The sequence below is a fragment of the Oryctolagus cuniculus genome, chromosome 8, assembly GCF_964237555.1.
Source record: "Oryctolagus cuniculus chromosome 8, mOryCun1.1, whole genome shotgun sequence".
Taxonomy (NCBI): Eukaryota; Metazoa; Chordata; class Mammalia; order Lagomorpha; family Leporidae; genus Oryctolagus; species Oryctolagus cuniculus.
The window spans coordinates 76,453,308-76,470,382 of record NC_091439.1 but is presented as its reverse complement, the minus strand read 5'-3'; positions in this window follow the sequence as shown (position 1 = coordinate 76,470,382).

Genomic DNA, 17,075 nt, shown 5'->3' with positions numbered 1-17,075 from the left:
ATATATACACATATACCCCCCCCACATATTTACATGTATATATATATAAACACATACACATGTACACATGCGTGTGTGTGTGTACATTTACTTACTTATTTTGAAGGTATAACAATAAAGAACTTATTACCACAGGAGCTTATAAATACTAGATTAAAATATACCATAATCTAGGAAGATTTGATTGATGAGTGACGATGAGTGATTGATTGATGAATGATGGATTTTCAGAACATTGGAACATCTGTAATCTCTCAGGAGAAGGCTAGAAAGTAGAAGGATTGTAGTTTCTTATAAAGAGCCCTTGGAGCCACTGCCACAGATAAAATTAAGGGCTGGGTGGATCACTGATGATCCCTTCTTAGTGATTAACACACACAAGAGGTATGTCCTTGACTTGTCTCAAGTCACAAATTCTTCTCTATCTTTCTTTAATGAATGCTGCTTACTGTTATTCTGCTCCCCTTTTCTAGTTTCTTGTGTGGAAGAAAGCAAGGGGAAGAAGGTAGTATATTTAGTCAATATGAATGAAGATCTTAAGAGCTTGTCCTGGTCTGAAGAGAGATCTTTATCTGTGAACTGATTATTTGAAATCTAGGTTTTAAGATCATATTGAAGGCCATCTTTTCATTTTGACAGCCCTTCTGCCCCCACCTAGGAGAGTCAAAGAACTAAGTAGGATATGAATTTACACCTTGGAGAGGTCGCTGGATTTGGAATCTGAACGTGTGCTTGAAGTTGTACAATCTCATTGCATATTTTGTAGCATGACTTTGGCCCAGTGACTTCGTTTGCACTGTCTTTCAATTGGGGATGAAACATTTACCTCAAATAATTGTTTTGAGATTTCAATGAGCTAATGCCTGTAAAAGTGCAAGTCATTGGTGAAGGGACTCACCTGGTAGTTCCACATATTTGTGATCAGCAATGGTACAGAAAAACACCTGTCCTCACACTTCACATTTCCACATGGAGGACTACTCTGGCCTGTTGCTCCAATCCTGCACTAAGCACAAAAGAGTGAGTTACTTGGGGTAGGCTTTTGTTCAGGAAACCCACATTCTATGTCAAGAATGCCTGAAGTTAAAAAAAATGACCTAAATGAAAAATCTCTGTGAGTGAGATCCCAGCAGAAAGAACGGGCCATCAAAAAAGGAGCTACCTATCTCTGAAGGGAGGAGAGAACTTCCACTTTAGTTGTGGCCTTATCTAAATAAGATTGGAGTTTGTGAACTCAAGAGGCATCCATAGCCTTGGCAGGTCATGACAAGAGCCTCGGGTGATCACTGAATAAGAGTGTCAATTGTTAAATCAACAATAGGAGTCACTGTGCACCTACTCCCCATGTAGGATCTCTGTCCTTAAAGTGTTGTACTATGTGAATTAACTGTAAAACTTGTACTCAAACAGTACTTTATACTTTGTGTGTCTGTGTGGTGCAATCTGTTGAAATCTTTACTTAATATATACTAAGTTGATCTTCCGTATATAAAGATAATTAAAAATGAATCTTGGCCGGCGCCGCGGCTCAATAGGCTAATCCTCTGCCTTGAGGCGCCGGCACACTGGGTTCTAGTCCCCGTCGGGGCGCCGGATTCTGTCCCAGTTGCCCCTCTTCCAGGCCAGCTCTCTGCTGTGGCCAGGGAGTGCAGTGGAGGATGGCCCAAGTGCTTGGGCCCTGCACCCGCATGGGAGACCAGGAGAAGCACCTGGCTCCTGCCTTCGGATCAGTGCAGTGTTTTGGCCGCAGCGCGCTGGCCGCAGTGACCATTGGAGGGTGAACCAACAGAAAAAAGAAGACCTTTCTCTCTGTCTCTCTCTCTCACTGTCCACTCTGTCAAAAAAAAAAAAAAAGGAATCTTAATGAAGAATGGGATGGGAGAGGGAGTAGGAGATGGGATGGCTTGTGGGTGGGAGGTTGTTATGGGGGGAAAAACCACTATAATCCAAAAGTTGTACTTTCAAAATTTATATTTATTAAATAAAAGTTTTTTTTTTTAAAGAAGGCCTAAAGTTGAGTCCTAGGTCCAGCTTCCTGCTAATATGCACCCTGGATGACTGAAGTTCCTGGATCCCTGTCACCAACATTAGAGACCCCTACTGAGTTCTTGGCTCTGGGCTTCTGCCTGGCCCAGTCCTGGCTATTGTGGGCATTTGGAGAGTGAACTAGCCGGTAGAAGAGTTCTCTCTGTCTAGCTCTGTCTCTCTGCCTCTCAAATAAATAAAAAACATTTTTTTAAAGAGTGAAATACTGGGTTGGTTGGTAATGTTTGCTAGTTCTTGTTTCTCAGTTTAGTAGTGGAAGAGCTAATCTATTAAAAGACTAGATGTTGGGACCAGCACTGTGGCACAGCAGGTTGAGCCACCATTTGCTACGCCATAATCTCAATTTGGAGTACCTGTTCGGGTCTCAGCTGCTCTGCTTCCAATCCAGCTTCCTGCTAATGCACTTGGGCAAGCAGAAAATGAGGCTTCAAGTACTTAGATTCCTACCACTCATGTGGGAGACCTGGGTAGAGTTCCTGGCTCCTGGCTTCAGCATGGTACAGCCTGGGTGCTGTGGCAGATGAGAGACAGATGTAAGATCTGTCTCTCTCTACCTTTCAAACAACAACAACAAAATGACTAGATGGATGTCACTCTTCTTTGTCTTCACTCTGTACTCTGAGTGACTGTGATTTATATATGAATGTCCTCTGCAAGCTGAAACTTTTTCTTAGGGGATCTCTACCGAGCCCTGGACTGCAGTAGGTACAGGTGGAGAGTGTTGCATATTACAGCAGCTCCAGCTATGTGATCCTTATATTAACCTCTTAATTGGTTCCAGTGTTCTTATAAACATTAATTCACACTAAATTAATAGCAAATTTAGGATAGCAAGATCAATGCATTTAACTGACAAAGTATGTACTTATTAAACATTTATTATGATGAATGAGAATTGATGATGTAGAATTAGGATGAGTTAGGATGTTTTTATTTTTTAGAGTTTAGTTTTTTAACTTTTATTTAATAAATACAAATTTCCAAAGTACAGTTTATGGATTATAATGGCTTTTCTCCCCTATAACTTCCCTCTCACCAGCAACTCTCCATCTCCTGCTCCCTCTCCCACTCCATTCACATCAAGTTCATTTTCAATTATCTTTATATACAGAAGATCAATTCTTTTTTTATTTTTTTAATGGGTTTCTTTTTTTTTCACTTTTATTTAATGAATATAAATTTCTAAAGTACAGAATATTGATTACAATGGCTTCCCCCCCAATAACGTCCCTCCAACCCGCAACCCTCCCCTTATCCACTCCCTTTCCCCTTCCATTCATATCAAGATTCATTTTCGATTCTCTTTATATACAGAAGATCAGTTTAGCATACATTAAGTAAAGATTTCAACAGTTTGATCCCACACAGAAACATAAAGTGAAAAATACTGTTTGAGTACTAGTTATAGCATTAGATCTCAATGTACAGCACACTAAGGACAAAGATCCTACATGAGGAGTAAGTGCACAGTGACTCCTGTTGTTGACTTAACAAATTGACACTCTTGTTTATGGCCTCAGTAATCACCCTAGGCTCTTGTCATGAGCTGCCAAGGCTATGGAAGTCCCCTGGGTTCACTGACTCTGGTCATTTTTAGACAAGGCCATGGTCAAAGTGGAAGTTCTCTCCTCCCTTCAGAGAAAGGTACCTCCTTCTTTGATGACCCATTCTTTCCACTGGAATCTCACTCGTGGAGATCTTTCATTTAGGTTTTTTTTTTCCCCCAGAGTGTCTTGGCTTTCCATGCCTGAAATACTCTCATGGGCATTTCAGCTGGATCTGCATGCCTTAAGGGCTGATTCTGAGGCCAGAGTGCTATTAGGACATTTGCCATTCTATGGGTCTGCTGTGTATCTCGCTTCCCATGTTGGATCATTCTCTCCCTTTTTGATTCTATCAGCTAGTATTTGCAGACACTATTTTTGTTTATGTGATCCCTTTGGTTCTTAGTCCTATCATTGCGATCACAATCGAAGAAGAGGGAATCCTCCCAAATTCTTTCTATGAAGCCAGCATCACCTTAATTCCTAAGCCGGAAAAAGATGCAGCACTGAAAGAGAATTACAGACCAATATCCCTGATGAACATAGATGCAAAAATCCTCAATAAAATTCTCGCCAATAGAATGCAACAACACATCAGAAAGATCATCCACCCAGACCAAGTGGGATTTATCCCTGGTATGCAGGGATGGTTTAATGTGTGCAAGACAATCAATGTGATACACCACATTAACAGACTACAGAAGAAAAACCATGTGATTATCTCAATAGACGCCGAGAAAGCATTTGATAAAATACAACACCCGTTCATGATGAAAACTCTAAGCAAACTGGTTTTGGAAGGAACATTCCTCAATACAATCAAAGCAATCTATGAAAAACCCACAGCCAACATCCTATTGAATGGGGAAAAGTTGGAAGCATTTCCACTGAGATCTGGTACCAGACAGGGATGCCCACTCTCACCACTGCTATTCAATATAGTTCTGGAGGTTCTAGCCAGAGCTATTAGGCAAGAAAAAGAAATTAAAGGGATACAAATTGAGAAGGAAGAACTCAAACTATCCCTCTTTGCAGATGATATGATTCTTTATTTAGGGGACCCAAAGAACTCTACTAAGAGACTATTGGAACTCATAGAAGAGTTTGGCAAAGTAGCAGGGTATAAAATCAATGCACAAAAATCAACAGCCTTTGTATACACAGAAGATCAATTCTTAATCTCTTTGTAGATTCTGGTTATTAATCCTTTATCTGTTGCATAGTTTGCAAATATTTTTTCCCATTCTGTCGGTTGCCTCTTCACTTTCCTGACTGTTTCTTTTGAAGTACAGAAACTTCTCAATTTGATGCAATCCCAAATGTTAATTTTGGCTTTGACTGTCTGTGCCTCCGGGTTCTTTTCCAAGAAGTCTTTGCCAGTGCCTATATCTTGCAGGGTTTCTTCAATGTTCTCTAATAATTTGATGGTGTCAGGTCATAGATTTAGGTCTTTAATCCATGTTGAGTGGATTTTTGTATAAGGTGTAAGGTAGGGGTCTTGCTTCATGCTTCTGCACATGGAAATCCAGTTTTCCCAGCACCATTTATTGAATAGACTATCCTTGCTCCAGGAATTGTTTTTAGATCCTTGATCAAATATAAGTTGGCTGTAGATGTTTGGGTTGAGTTCTGGTGTTTCTATTCTGTTCCATTGGTCTATCCATCTGTTTCTGTACCAGTACCATGCTGTTTTGATTACAACTTCCCTGTAGTATGTCCTGAAATCTGGTATTGTGATGCTTCCGGCTTTGTTTCTGTTGTACAAGATTGCTTTAGCTATTCGAGGTCTCCTGTGTCTCCATATGAATTTCATCTCATTTTTTCCAGATCTGCGAAGAATGTCTTTGGTATTTTGATTGGTATCACATCGAATCTATAAATCGCTTTTGGGAGAATGGATATTTTGATGATGTTGATTCTTCCAATCCATGAGCATGGAAGATTTTTCCATTTCTTGGTAGCCTCTTCTATTTCTTTCTTTAAGGTTTTGTAATTCTCATCATAGAGATCTTTAACATCCTTGGTTAAGTTTATTCAAAGATATTTGATTATTTTTGTGGCTATTGTGAATGGGATTGATCTTAGCAGTTCTTTCTCAGCTGTGGCATTGCCTGTGTATACAAAGGCTGTTGATTTTTGTGCATTGATTTTATATCCTGCTACTTTGCCAAACTCTTCTATGAGTTCCAATAGTCTCTTAGTAGAGTTCTTTGGATCCCCTAAATAAAGAATCATATCATCTGCAAAGAGGGATAGTTTGACTTCTTGCTTCCCAATTTGTATCCCTTTAATTTCTTTTTCTTGCCTAATGGCTCTGGCTAAAACTTCCAGCACTATGTTAAATAGCAGTGGTGAGAGTGGGCATCCCTGTCTGGTACCAGATCTCAGTGGAAATGCTTCCAAGTTTTTCCCATTCATAAATTCATAAATTTCCCCATTCATAAATCAAAGCATTTTCATAAATTGCTTTCATTGTATTGAGGAATGTTCCTTCTAGACCCAATTTGTTTAGAGTTTTCATCATGACAGGGTGTTGAATTATCGAATGCTTTCTCTGCATCTATTGAGATAATCATATGGTTTTTCTTCTGAAGTTTGTTGATGTGGTGTATCACGTTGATTGATTTGTGAACATTGAACCATTCCTGCATACCAGAGATAAATCCCTGGGTCTGGGTGGATGATGTTTCTGTTGTGTTGTTGCATTCTATTGGCAAGAATTTTATTGAGTATTTTTGTGTCTATGTTCATCAGGGATATTGGTCTGTAATTTTCTTTCAATGCTACATCTTTTTCTGGCTTAGGGATTAAGGTGATGCTGACTTCATAGAAAGAATTTGGGAGGATTCCCTCTCTTTCGATTGTTCTGAATAGTTTGAGAAGAATTAGAGTTAGTTCTTTAAATGTCTGGTAGAATTCAACAGGGAGATGAATTCAGCAGGGTGATGATAATAAGTACGTACTTATTAAACATATATTATGACAAATGAGGACTGATGATGTAGAATTAGGATGTTTTCATAAAGGGTTCTTATTAGCGTCATATGGGTTTATTTTTTAATTATTTATTTATGTATTTGGAAGTCAGAATTACAGAATGAGAGGGAGAGACAGAGAGCCATCTTCCATCCTCTGGTTTACTCTTCGGATAGCTGCAAAGGCCAATGCTGGGCCAGGCTGAAGCCGGGAGCCTGGGGCTTTATTTGGTTCTTGCACATGGGTAGCAGGGACCCAAACACTTGGGCTGTCTTCTGCTGCTTTTCCCAGGCCTTTAGCAGGAAGCTGGTTGGGAAGTGGAGCAAGCTAGGACACTAACCTGTACCTATATGGGATGTTGACATTGCAGGCAGCAGCTTTACCTGCTATATCACAATGGTGGCCTTGAGGATATTTTACATTGTATTTAAAAATATATAATTACAGTGGCCCCTTTAGTGGAGGTTTTTCTTTCTGCAGTTTCAGTTAGGCAAGGCGAACTACAGCTAATACAATACAAAACAATTTTGAGAGAGTGTCAGAGACAAAGAGACATAGAAAGAGGCTCATTCATTCATATGGCTTCTATAACAGTATATTTTTAAACTGCTATTTTATTATTAGTTATTGTTAATCTCTTACTGTGCCTAATTCATAAAACAAATGATATCATGGATATGCACTCATAGCAAAGACATAACATAGCCAGGGTTAGATGCTGTCTGCATTTCAGGGCTCTTAGGGGCTCTTGGAGCATGCGCCCCATGAGGGGATAGGTCCGCTGTGCGTGATTACTCTGCACCAGTGCTTGGTCCAGTAGATCTGAGAATGGATCCATACAGTCATTCCTATGGGGCACATTGGTAAGAGAAGATTGAAATCAGTTTCAAGTTGATTTGTTTAAAGATTAGCTATCGGGGCTGGCTTGGTGGTACAGTGGGTAGAGCCACTGCCTGTGATACTGGCATTCCATATGGGCTCCAGTGCATGTCCCAGCTATTCCACTTCTGATCCAGCTCCTTGTGGCCTGGGGAAAGCAGTGCAAGATGGCCCACGTGTTTAGGCCCCTGCCATCCCTGGGGGATACCTGGATGAAGCTCCTGGTTCCTGGGTTTGGTATGGCTCAGTCCTGGCCACAGTGGCAATCTGGAGAGCAAACGAGTAGATGGAAGATCCCTCTCTATCTCTCCCTCTCTCTCTCAATAACTCTGACTTTAAAATAAATAAATAAATTTTTTAAAAATCTATTTTCAGAGATCTACCACCATGAGAGATGATTTCTCACTATGTTACCAAAAGATTTGGGAATAAACCATCTTGATTAGGAAACTTTAGAATTGTACCAGGGACTATACACATATATACAAATATATGCACTTAGAAATGCAAACAATTAACTAAAGACTCAAAATTAATAGAGCATTTGATATCAGGTTATCCACAGGGTTGTGCTGATGTAAAAGTTTCTTAATATCCTGGAAAAAATGTGCTAACCTTGGAAGACCATGCTGGTTTTCTTTATCAGGATTATTCAAGGGAAGTTCCTGACCAATGAACCAAGCTCCAGGTTGCTTGGCAAGGGCAATTCTTATAGCAAATCGATACCTTCAATTTCTGATGGAAAATATAGATCAAGATTTATGTAGCACAACACCCATCTCCTAAAGCTCATTATCATTGAGTTGGAGAAATTGTTTTTGATCCTGCAAAGCTCAAGGTCCCTTTCTAGACCCATGGCTGCCAAATCAATTTCTTCCCCTTGTGAGCAGAGGCAATAATTGCAATACCTGGTGTGGCACGAATTCCAGGGGGAATGGAATCACTGCCTGGTCCAGTATCTCTGGTAGTGAACCACCAGCGCAGGAGACCCCATGCATTTCTCAACACCTTGTGAGCTGCCTGCTGGCCTCTCTGTTTGGTGGCTGAAAACCACCGTGGTCCTTTTCCTGGGTGTGTAAGATTCACAAAGAAAACCAATATTGGTGAATTCCAACTCCAATAAGTAGCTTTTAGAGAGGACCACATTCTATTGTAGTAAACTCTTCTACCTCATGCAAAAGAGTAGTAATTTTGAGAAATATTAATCTTCTGTTAAGTGAAAAAGAAGCTAGCAAACTCTACACAAACTGCTAAACAATTATTATTGTTTTTCTTTCTTGAATTTTTTTTAAACTTTTATTTAGTAAATATAAATTTCCAAAGTACAGTTTATGGATTACAACAGCTTCCCCCCCTCCCCATAACTTCCCTCCCACTTGCACCCCTCCCATCTTGAATTTTATTTGTTACATTTGCATTTGAATCTCAGGACATTCATTTTGGTGTCATCATTGTTATTCCATAAGTTATTATAATTATTATCTGCGCAATTTTCTCTTTTTTGTATTTATTTGCACTATTGTGTATAATCCATAAAACCTTGAATTATGAATAAAGTTGAATTTGGAAAGGATAGCAATTTGGAGACAACATTTTACATAATAAAACTACTTACTCTTCTAATGTTTTTATTGTGAAAACTGTTTTCCATATGGATGTATCCTGAAATTTATCTTTTACGTTATCTTGTAGCTAGTCTGACTGATAATGTGTAACTAAATATGCTTGCATATGGGAAAGTGAATTTTTTATCTTGTAAGAGGGAAATTATTTCTAGCTATCATGTATAATCCAGACCTATGATAGAAAAGATTCAGAAAATTAACCACATAGAAATAAGTATTTATATGTGACAAAATATTATAAGCAGAATCAAAAGCTAAACATTGAAGTGAATGTAATAAAAACACATGTAACTTACACTAGGGATGGAGGTAACTTCTCTGTTATATGAAGAATTCCCAGAATAAGATAAGAAAAAGACAAAAATGTCCTAGAAAAATAAACAAAAGATTTAAACATTGCATTTACTGGAAAAGCAATCAAGTTTTAGCATAAGAATATGTGATCTGGGCTGACACTGTGGTGTAACGGGTGAAGTCCCTGCCTGCAATGCCAGCCTCCCATATAGGCACCGGTTCTAGTCCTGGCTTCTCCACTTCCGATCCAGCTCTCTGCTGTGGCCTGGGATAGCAGTAAAAGAGGGCCCAAGTCCTTGGGCCCTTGCATCCACATGGGAGACCTGGAAGAAGCTCCTGGCTCCTGGCTTTGGATTGCTGCAGCTCCAGCTGGGGAGTAAACCTGGCCATCTGGGGAGTAAACCAGAAGATGGAAGACCTCTCTCTCTGCCACTGCCTCTGTAACTATGCATTTCAAATAAATAAATAAATCTTTAAAAAATAAAGAAGGAAAATATGCTCTTTGAGCAGGTGTTTAGTCTTGAAGTTAAGATGCTGGATCCTATATCAGAGAACCTGGTTTTGATTCCTGACTCCTAACTTTAGCTTCCTGCCAATGCAGACCTTGGGAGGCAGCAATGATGTCTCAAGTAATTGTATTCCTACCACCCATACAGGAGATCTGGATTGCAATCCTGGTTCCTGGCTTTGGCCCTGCCCAGCCCCAGTCATTGCAGACATGTAGGGAGTGAACTAGTGGGTGAGAGATCTCTCTGTGTGGGTCTCTCTGTCTCTTTTTCTCTGCCTCTTAAATGAAAAATGTGTAAGACAGAAAATATGATCAGTTTCACTCACTCATAAGAGAAATGCAAATTAAACCATACTGAGACCATTTTCCCACTTATGTGATAGCTATAAGTCTGAAGGTTTGCTATCATGGTATGTACATTTTAATAGATGCTACGGAGGGCAACTTGATGATTATATCTAAGCTACAACTATAATACTTTGACTCAGGGCCTGGGCATGCAACAATATAGCTTTCACATACATTTCACATACTCGAAAAGATAAATGGAAGATTATTTATTTTAAAATGTTCATGAAACCAAAATATTGGGGATAACCTAAAAATCCATGAATTGAACACTGGTTAAATAAATTCTGGTGACTCCAATCATGCAAGATTATGAAGCCTTAAAAAAGAATATTCAAGTCCCTTGAATGTTGAAAAGATTCTAAGGTAAGGCGCAGGGCACTATTTACACTATGTTATCTTTTTTATAAAAACAGGAAATTCTGAACATACGTTTGTATTTTTCTAGTATATGCATGAAGAAATTTGAAAGCACATACAATAAACTACTTATTGAGATAATGAATTAGGTAGATTGAGGCAAGGATCAGAGATTCTTTAAGTGTTTATTTTGTGAAAGGCAATTTAAAAAATGCTTGTATGTAATCCAAGTGTTACTAGCCATCAGGGAAATGCAAATCAAAACCACAATGAGATATCACCTCACTCTTGTAAGAATGGCTAAAATCCAAAACACAGGAAGTAACAAACACTGGTGAGGATGTGGGGAAAGAGGAACACTTGTACACTGCTGGTGGGAATGTAATTTAGTGCAGCCCCTGTGGAGAACAATGTGGAGAGTCTTCTCTCTCTCTCTCTCTCTCTCTCTCTCTCTCTCTCTCCTTCTCCCCCATTCTTTTTGCATTATTTATTTGTTTGAAAGGCAGAGTTACAGAGAGAGAGAGGGAGAGACAGAGAGGAATCTTCCATCCACTGATTCACTCCCCAAATGGCCTCAACCGGGGCTGGGCCAGGCTGAAGCCAGGAGATTCTTCAGGTCTCCTAAGTGGTGCAGGGGGCTCAAGCACTGGGCCATCTTCTGCTGATTTCCCAGGTGCATTAACAGGGAGCTAGATGGCAATTGGAGCAACTGGGACACAAACCACTAGCCATTTGGGATGCTGGCATTGCAGGTGGTGGCTTAGCATGCTATACCACAATGCTAGCCTAGGGAGATATCTTAAAAAACTAGAAATAGACTTGCCATATGATCCAGCAATTCCATTACTAGATATATACAAAAAGACATGAACATATTATATCAAAGAGATACCTGAACCACCATGTTTATAGCAAAAATTTGGAATCAACCAAGATGCCCATCATCCAGTGAATGGATAAAGAAAATGTAGTATATATACATAATGGAACAATATTCAGCTATAAAAAAGAATGAAATTCTACCATTTGCCTCAAAATGGAAACAACTGGAAGACAGCATGTTGAAATGAAATAAGCAGGACACAGAAGACAAATACCACATGTTCTCCCTTATATGTAGAAAAAAGGGAAGAAAATAAAAAACCAAAAAAAAAGAGAGATATGTCTGTGTGTATCAGTATTACTGCAAATATAGTTTTGTAAAGCTTTGTTTTATACCTTTGTCAAACCAATGGTTAAGAATGTTATACTACTATAGTTTTAATGACCTGTGGTTGCTTTCAAATTAATTTACTGTATATTGGTGAAATTGCCATTTTTATTCAATTATTGATTATAGCCATTGTCTATATTCCTACTAAACTGGCCTTTTTGCTTTTTACTTGTAAGGCTTCTTATTGGTGAAGCATTAAGACTTCTTGCTTTAAATTAAATTTAAAATCTGTTATCTCAACTAAAAAAAGAAAAGGAGAGAGAGGGAGGGTAAGAATAAGAGAGGGAGAGGAGGAAGGGAATGTCATTATATTCTTAGAATTGTATCTATGAACTATACTGAATCTGTTAGAAACCAACTAAAATTTTAAAAAAAATCCAAGTGTTAATCCAAAGTTTTCTTGTTTCTTAAATTAACTTTATTGCAAGATATAATCTTTAAAATTTTTTCTTAAATTTTCTTGAGGGGAGAGGGCGAAAGAGACAGAGACAGAGCATTCTCATCTACTGGTTTACTCCCCAAATGTTCATAAAGGCCAAGGCTAGGCCAACTCCAGAGCAATGAGCCAGGAACGCAATCCAGGTAATCTAAGTGGGTGGCAGGAAACCAATTACATGAACCATCACCACTGTTCCCCAGGGTTTACATAGGGAGGAAGCTGGAATCAGGGGCGGGAGCTGGGAATTGAATTCCGACTCTCTAATGTGGGACAAAGATGTCTTAACTACTTAATGCTCACCCTTACAAGATGTAATTCTTTTGTTTTAATTGACAGATTGTGATTGTACATCTTTATGGAGTCAAGTGTGATATTTCAGTACATTTATACATTGTGTAACAATCAACCCATGAGACATAGGTCATCCATCATCTCAAACATTTATCATTTCTTTGTGATAAGAACATACAAGTCTCCCTTGCAGCTATTTTGAATTATATGATACAATATTGTTAACTCCAGTCATACTTCTCTGTTCTAGTCAAGGAACAATCAGAGAGAGATTATGGAAAGAATTATGATGCTTATTTGGGAATAGGGATAGCAGAACATTGCAATGGAATATATGTGCATAGTAAAATAGAGATGTATTCAGGGGAGTTGAGCCAAGGAGAAGTTTATAAAGACCAAAATGGGGAAATTTACCTGAGCTACTTGCATCCAAAGTTCATTGACATCAGAGATATGCGGTAGGGGTGGAATTCAGCTGAGTGGTGGAGGTGCCATTTCAGGGGCGAGTGTTCTGTCGACAGCTTCTGGTCTGACCTGTTTCAGTGTTGAGGAATGCTAAAGGAATCTGTGTACAGATAGAAACCATGGGTGCATTAGAATGAGAGGGAGTTTCTTGTGGGCTTTTGGTAAATTCTTGAGAAAGCACCTGTGTCAGACAGGTAGGCATGAGTCTTCCTTTTCACAACTTCCCAGCTCCAGTTTTGGCTGGGTCTGACAAGACTGATTTCATTTTGATGTCGCCAACTTTTCCACGTGTGATAGTAAACCAAAGCTTGTTCTTCCCATTTGTACTTTGTGCTGGTTAACCAGTCTCTTCCCACCTCACCTCTTCCCCTCAATTGCATCTTCTGGACGCCAAGGAATCAAGTGAGCAAGAGGAATAACACAGACATCCAAAGAGCAAAATACAAAGTAACTATAAATACTTCCATGGAAAAAAACTCACCATTAATGAGTTCTGCTCCACAGGACCATTCCCTGAAATGAGAAGGCAGAACCTCTGATTCCAAAATCCCCAGTCTTAAAAAAATCGGGCAGGGTCTACACGGCCTTCTCCATATTGACCATCGGGGAATGCAGCTGGGAGATGCCAGTGCCATGTGTATGATGGAGGTGTTTGTGACGTCTGCTGGCCACAGTGAGGCCCTACATTTGAAATTTCACAAAGAATTATTAGAATTCTGGTTTCATGCCTTCAAACCTGGCTTGTTTTCTTGCCACATTCATTATTAAATTCACATAAGGTAAACTTGGGAGAATTCAAAAGACATAACCCTAGAAACAGCACAAGCTCTTCCTTTTGTAACAAAATATGCATAACAAATAAAAGGGAACAGAAAATCAGCTTTTGTTACCTGCAGAAGCCTAGTGACAAACTTGAAGGGTGATGCGGTCACAGAAAATGTCTGCTTTTATTTCTTTGTGCCCCTTTTGTTTTGCTGCAAAATCTGTCCAGTAGGAACTCTCTGGTATAACAAGTCCACTATCAAACAGATGGTTTCAAACTGCTCTTTTGTTCTTGAAACTGGCAATTATTTTGTGCCTGTGTGCTTGAGGCTGGGCTGGGAATGTTTGTTCACAAGGATCATCACAACATGAATGAACAGAGGCCTGCATTGACTGGCAATGCACAACAATGGCAGGAGTCTCTGTTGCACAGATTTCAATGTTGTCACATAAAGTTGTGCTCTTTTTTATCAGCAAGTGGTTTACAAATGCTGACAGCACCCCAAAACAAACAGCCTGGTTGGTGACAACATATCTGATGTGGTGTTTTCAACTTGTAACATTCAGTGCCAAGCTTAAAATATTATGTTTGTGTTTCAAGTAAATTGTTTAATTAAAGCTTAAACAAGGGACTGTAGAGTTCCAATGAAAAGAGTGTTATATTAAAAAGCAAGGTAAGATTTTTTTTAAACAGATGTATTTATTTGAAAGGCAGAGGTTCAGAGACAGAGGGGGAGAGAGAGAGAGAGAGAGAGAGAGAGAGAGATCATCCATCTACTGGTTTGCTCCCCAGATGACCACCACAGCTGGGCTGGGGCAGGCAGACACCAGGAGCCTGGAACTTCATCCATATCTCCTATATCGGTGGCAAGAGCACAAACACCTGGGTCATCTTCTGATGCTTTCTCAGGCATATTTGCAGGGACCTGGAGTGGAAGTGGAGCAGTCAGAACAGGAACGGGTGCCCATACAGGAAGCTGGCATTGCAGGTGGCGGCTTAACTCATGTCAGAATGGTGGGCCCAGAATTTTAGAAAATCAATGAAGTATGACCTCCTTATACTAAATAAATGAAAAGACATGAAATCTTGCCTGATATTATAGGTCTTGAATTGTGAAAACCTTGTGTTAATGCTGATCTAAAAACCATACTTCAGGGCCAGCGCTGTGGTGTAGTGAGTGGGTAAAGCCGCCGCCTGCAGTGCTGGCATCCCATATGGATGCCAGTTTGAGTCGTGGCTGCTCCACTTCAGATCCAGCTGGGAAAAGCAGTAGAAGATTGCCCAAGTGTTTGAGCCCCTTGCACCTGTGTGGGAGGCTGGGAAGAAGCTCCTGGCTCCTGGCTTCAGACTAGCACAGCTTCGGCCATTGCGGCCATCTGGGGACTGAACCAGTGGATGGAAGACCCCTCTCTCTCTCGCTCGCTCTTTCTTTCTCTCTCTCTCTGTCCCCCCTCCCCCCGCCTCTCTGTAACTCTGCCTTTCAAATAAATAAATAAATAAAAATCATATTTCATGAACCCTGGCTTGCATTTCTTTACTCCCTGATTTATTTTGCAGCAGATAACCCCAGGTTTGTTTTTTGTTTTTTGTTTTTTTTTTTTTTTTTTGGTCTTTTTTTTTTTAAACTTTTATTTAATGAATATAAATTTCCAAAGTACAGCTAATGGATTACAATGGCTTCCCCCCCATAACGTCCCTCCCACCCGGAACCCTCCCCTTTCGACTCCCTCTCCCCTTCCATTCACATCAAGATTCATTTTCGATTCTCTTTATATACAGAAGATCAGTTTAGCATACATTAAGTAAAGATTTCAACAGTTTGCTCCCACACAGAAACATAAAGTGAAAAATACTGTTTGAGTACTAGTTATAGCATTAGATCTCAATGTACAGCACACTAAGGACAAAGATCCTACATGAGGGGTAAGTGCACAGTAACTCCTGTTGTTGACTTAACAAATTGACACTCTTGTTTATGGCATCAGTAATGCTGCAACACCAAACTCATGTCAGAGCCCAAGCACCTGACCGTGAACACTCCGTCTTCCTGTTAGCTGGCAGCACCCAGAGCGAGGATGCTGCCGCTGCTGCTTGCTGCACAGCAGGCCTTACCTCTGCTGGTCCTGCGGTGAGGGCTGGGGTGAGGGACAGTGACGCTCCACAGGTGAAGACCTCTCTCTCTCTCTCTCTCTCTCCCCCCTTCCCCCACCTCTCTGTAACTCTGCCTTTCAAATAAATAAATAAATAAATAAATAAAAATCATATTTCATGAACCCTGGCTTGCATTTCCTTACTCCCTGATTTATTTTGCTGAAGATAACCGCAGGTTTGAATCCCGGTGCTCTCACTTAGAAGTTACTTGACTTTTCTGAGCCTTGGTCTCTTTGATTGTGAAAGGAGGAATGTTGCACTTTGGCTCACAGGATGTATGAGGAGTTTAGCTGACAACATAGGAGCGGCCATGGTGCTGTATTTGTGGGAAATGCTGTTAAATCCTCCGTGCTTTGGCTCCTGCATTCCCATGACACAGTCACGTTCAGGGGACACAAATGAGCAGATGCTATTAGCAACTGAAAATCTGTCCAGGAGACAAGGGAAGCCCAAGTGCCTAAACAGAGCAAGCATCTTTAGTTCAGCTTCTGCATTTTCTATACAGGTCAAGTCTCGCAGGGGAGAAAAACTTTAGCATTTAATCGAATAGAAAAGGCTTCAGCAATCATGGCTCTTTAAGCTGCTCTGAAATATCTGTATAACACCAAGAACACACTGAGCTCCCAACACTATTTTATCTACTTCTTTAATCCAATCGTCTTATTATTGGACTAGGCAGCAAACTGAGAAATCATGCCACTCTGTATTTTAATTTCTCTCCTTTAAAAGAAGGCGTTACTGTGTGAGGAAATAACACATTTTACTATCGAACCACCCCCTCTCCCCACCTTTTATAGCCCTATTATGTTACTTAATCGTATTCTGCTTTAGGCAGAGCAATGTGTTCTGCAGTTAAAAGTTTTGGAATCAGAGGCAGGTGCACAGCCGTTAAGATGCCGCTTAGGGTACCGGCATGCCATATGGGAGTCCCTGAGTTTGAGTCTTGGCTTGGTTTCTGATTCTGCTTCCTGTTAATATGCACCCTGGGAGGCAACCAGTGATGGTTCTAGTACTTGGGTCCCTGCTGTCCTTATAGGAGACCCAGATGGAACTCCAGTCTCCTATCTTTGGCCTGACTCAGCCCTGGCTATTGTGGGCCTTTGAGGAGTGAACCAGTGGCTGGAAGATCTCTCTGTGTCTGTCTCCCTGTCTATACCTTTCAAATAAATAAAA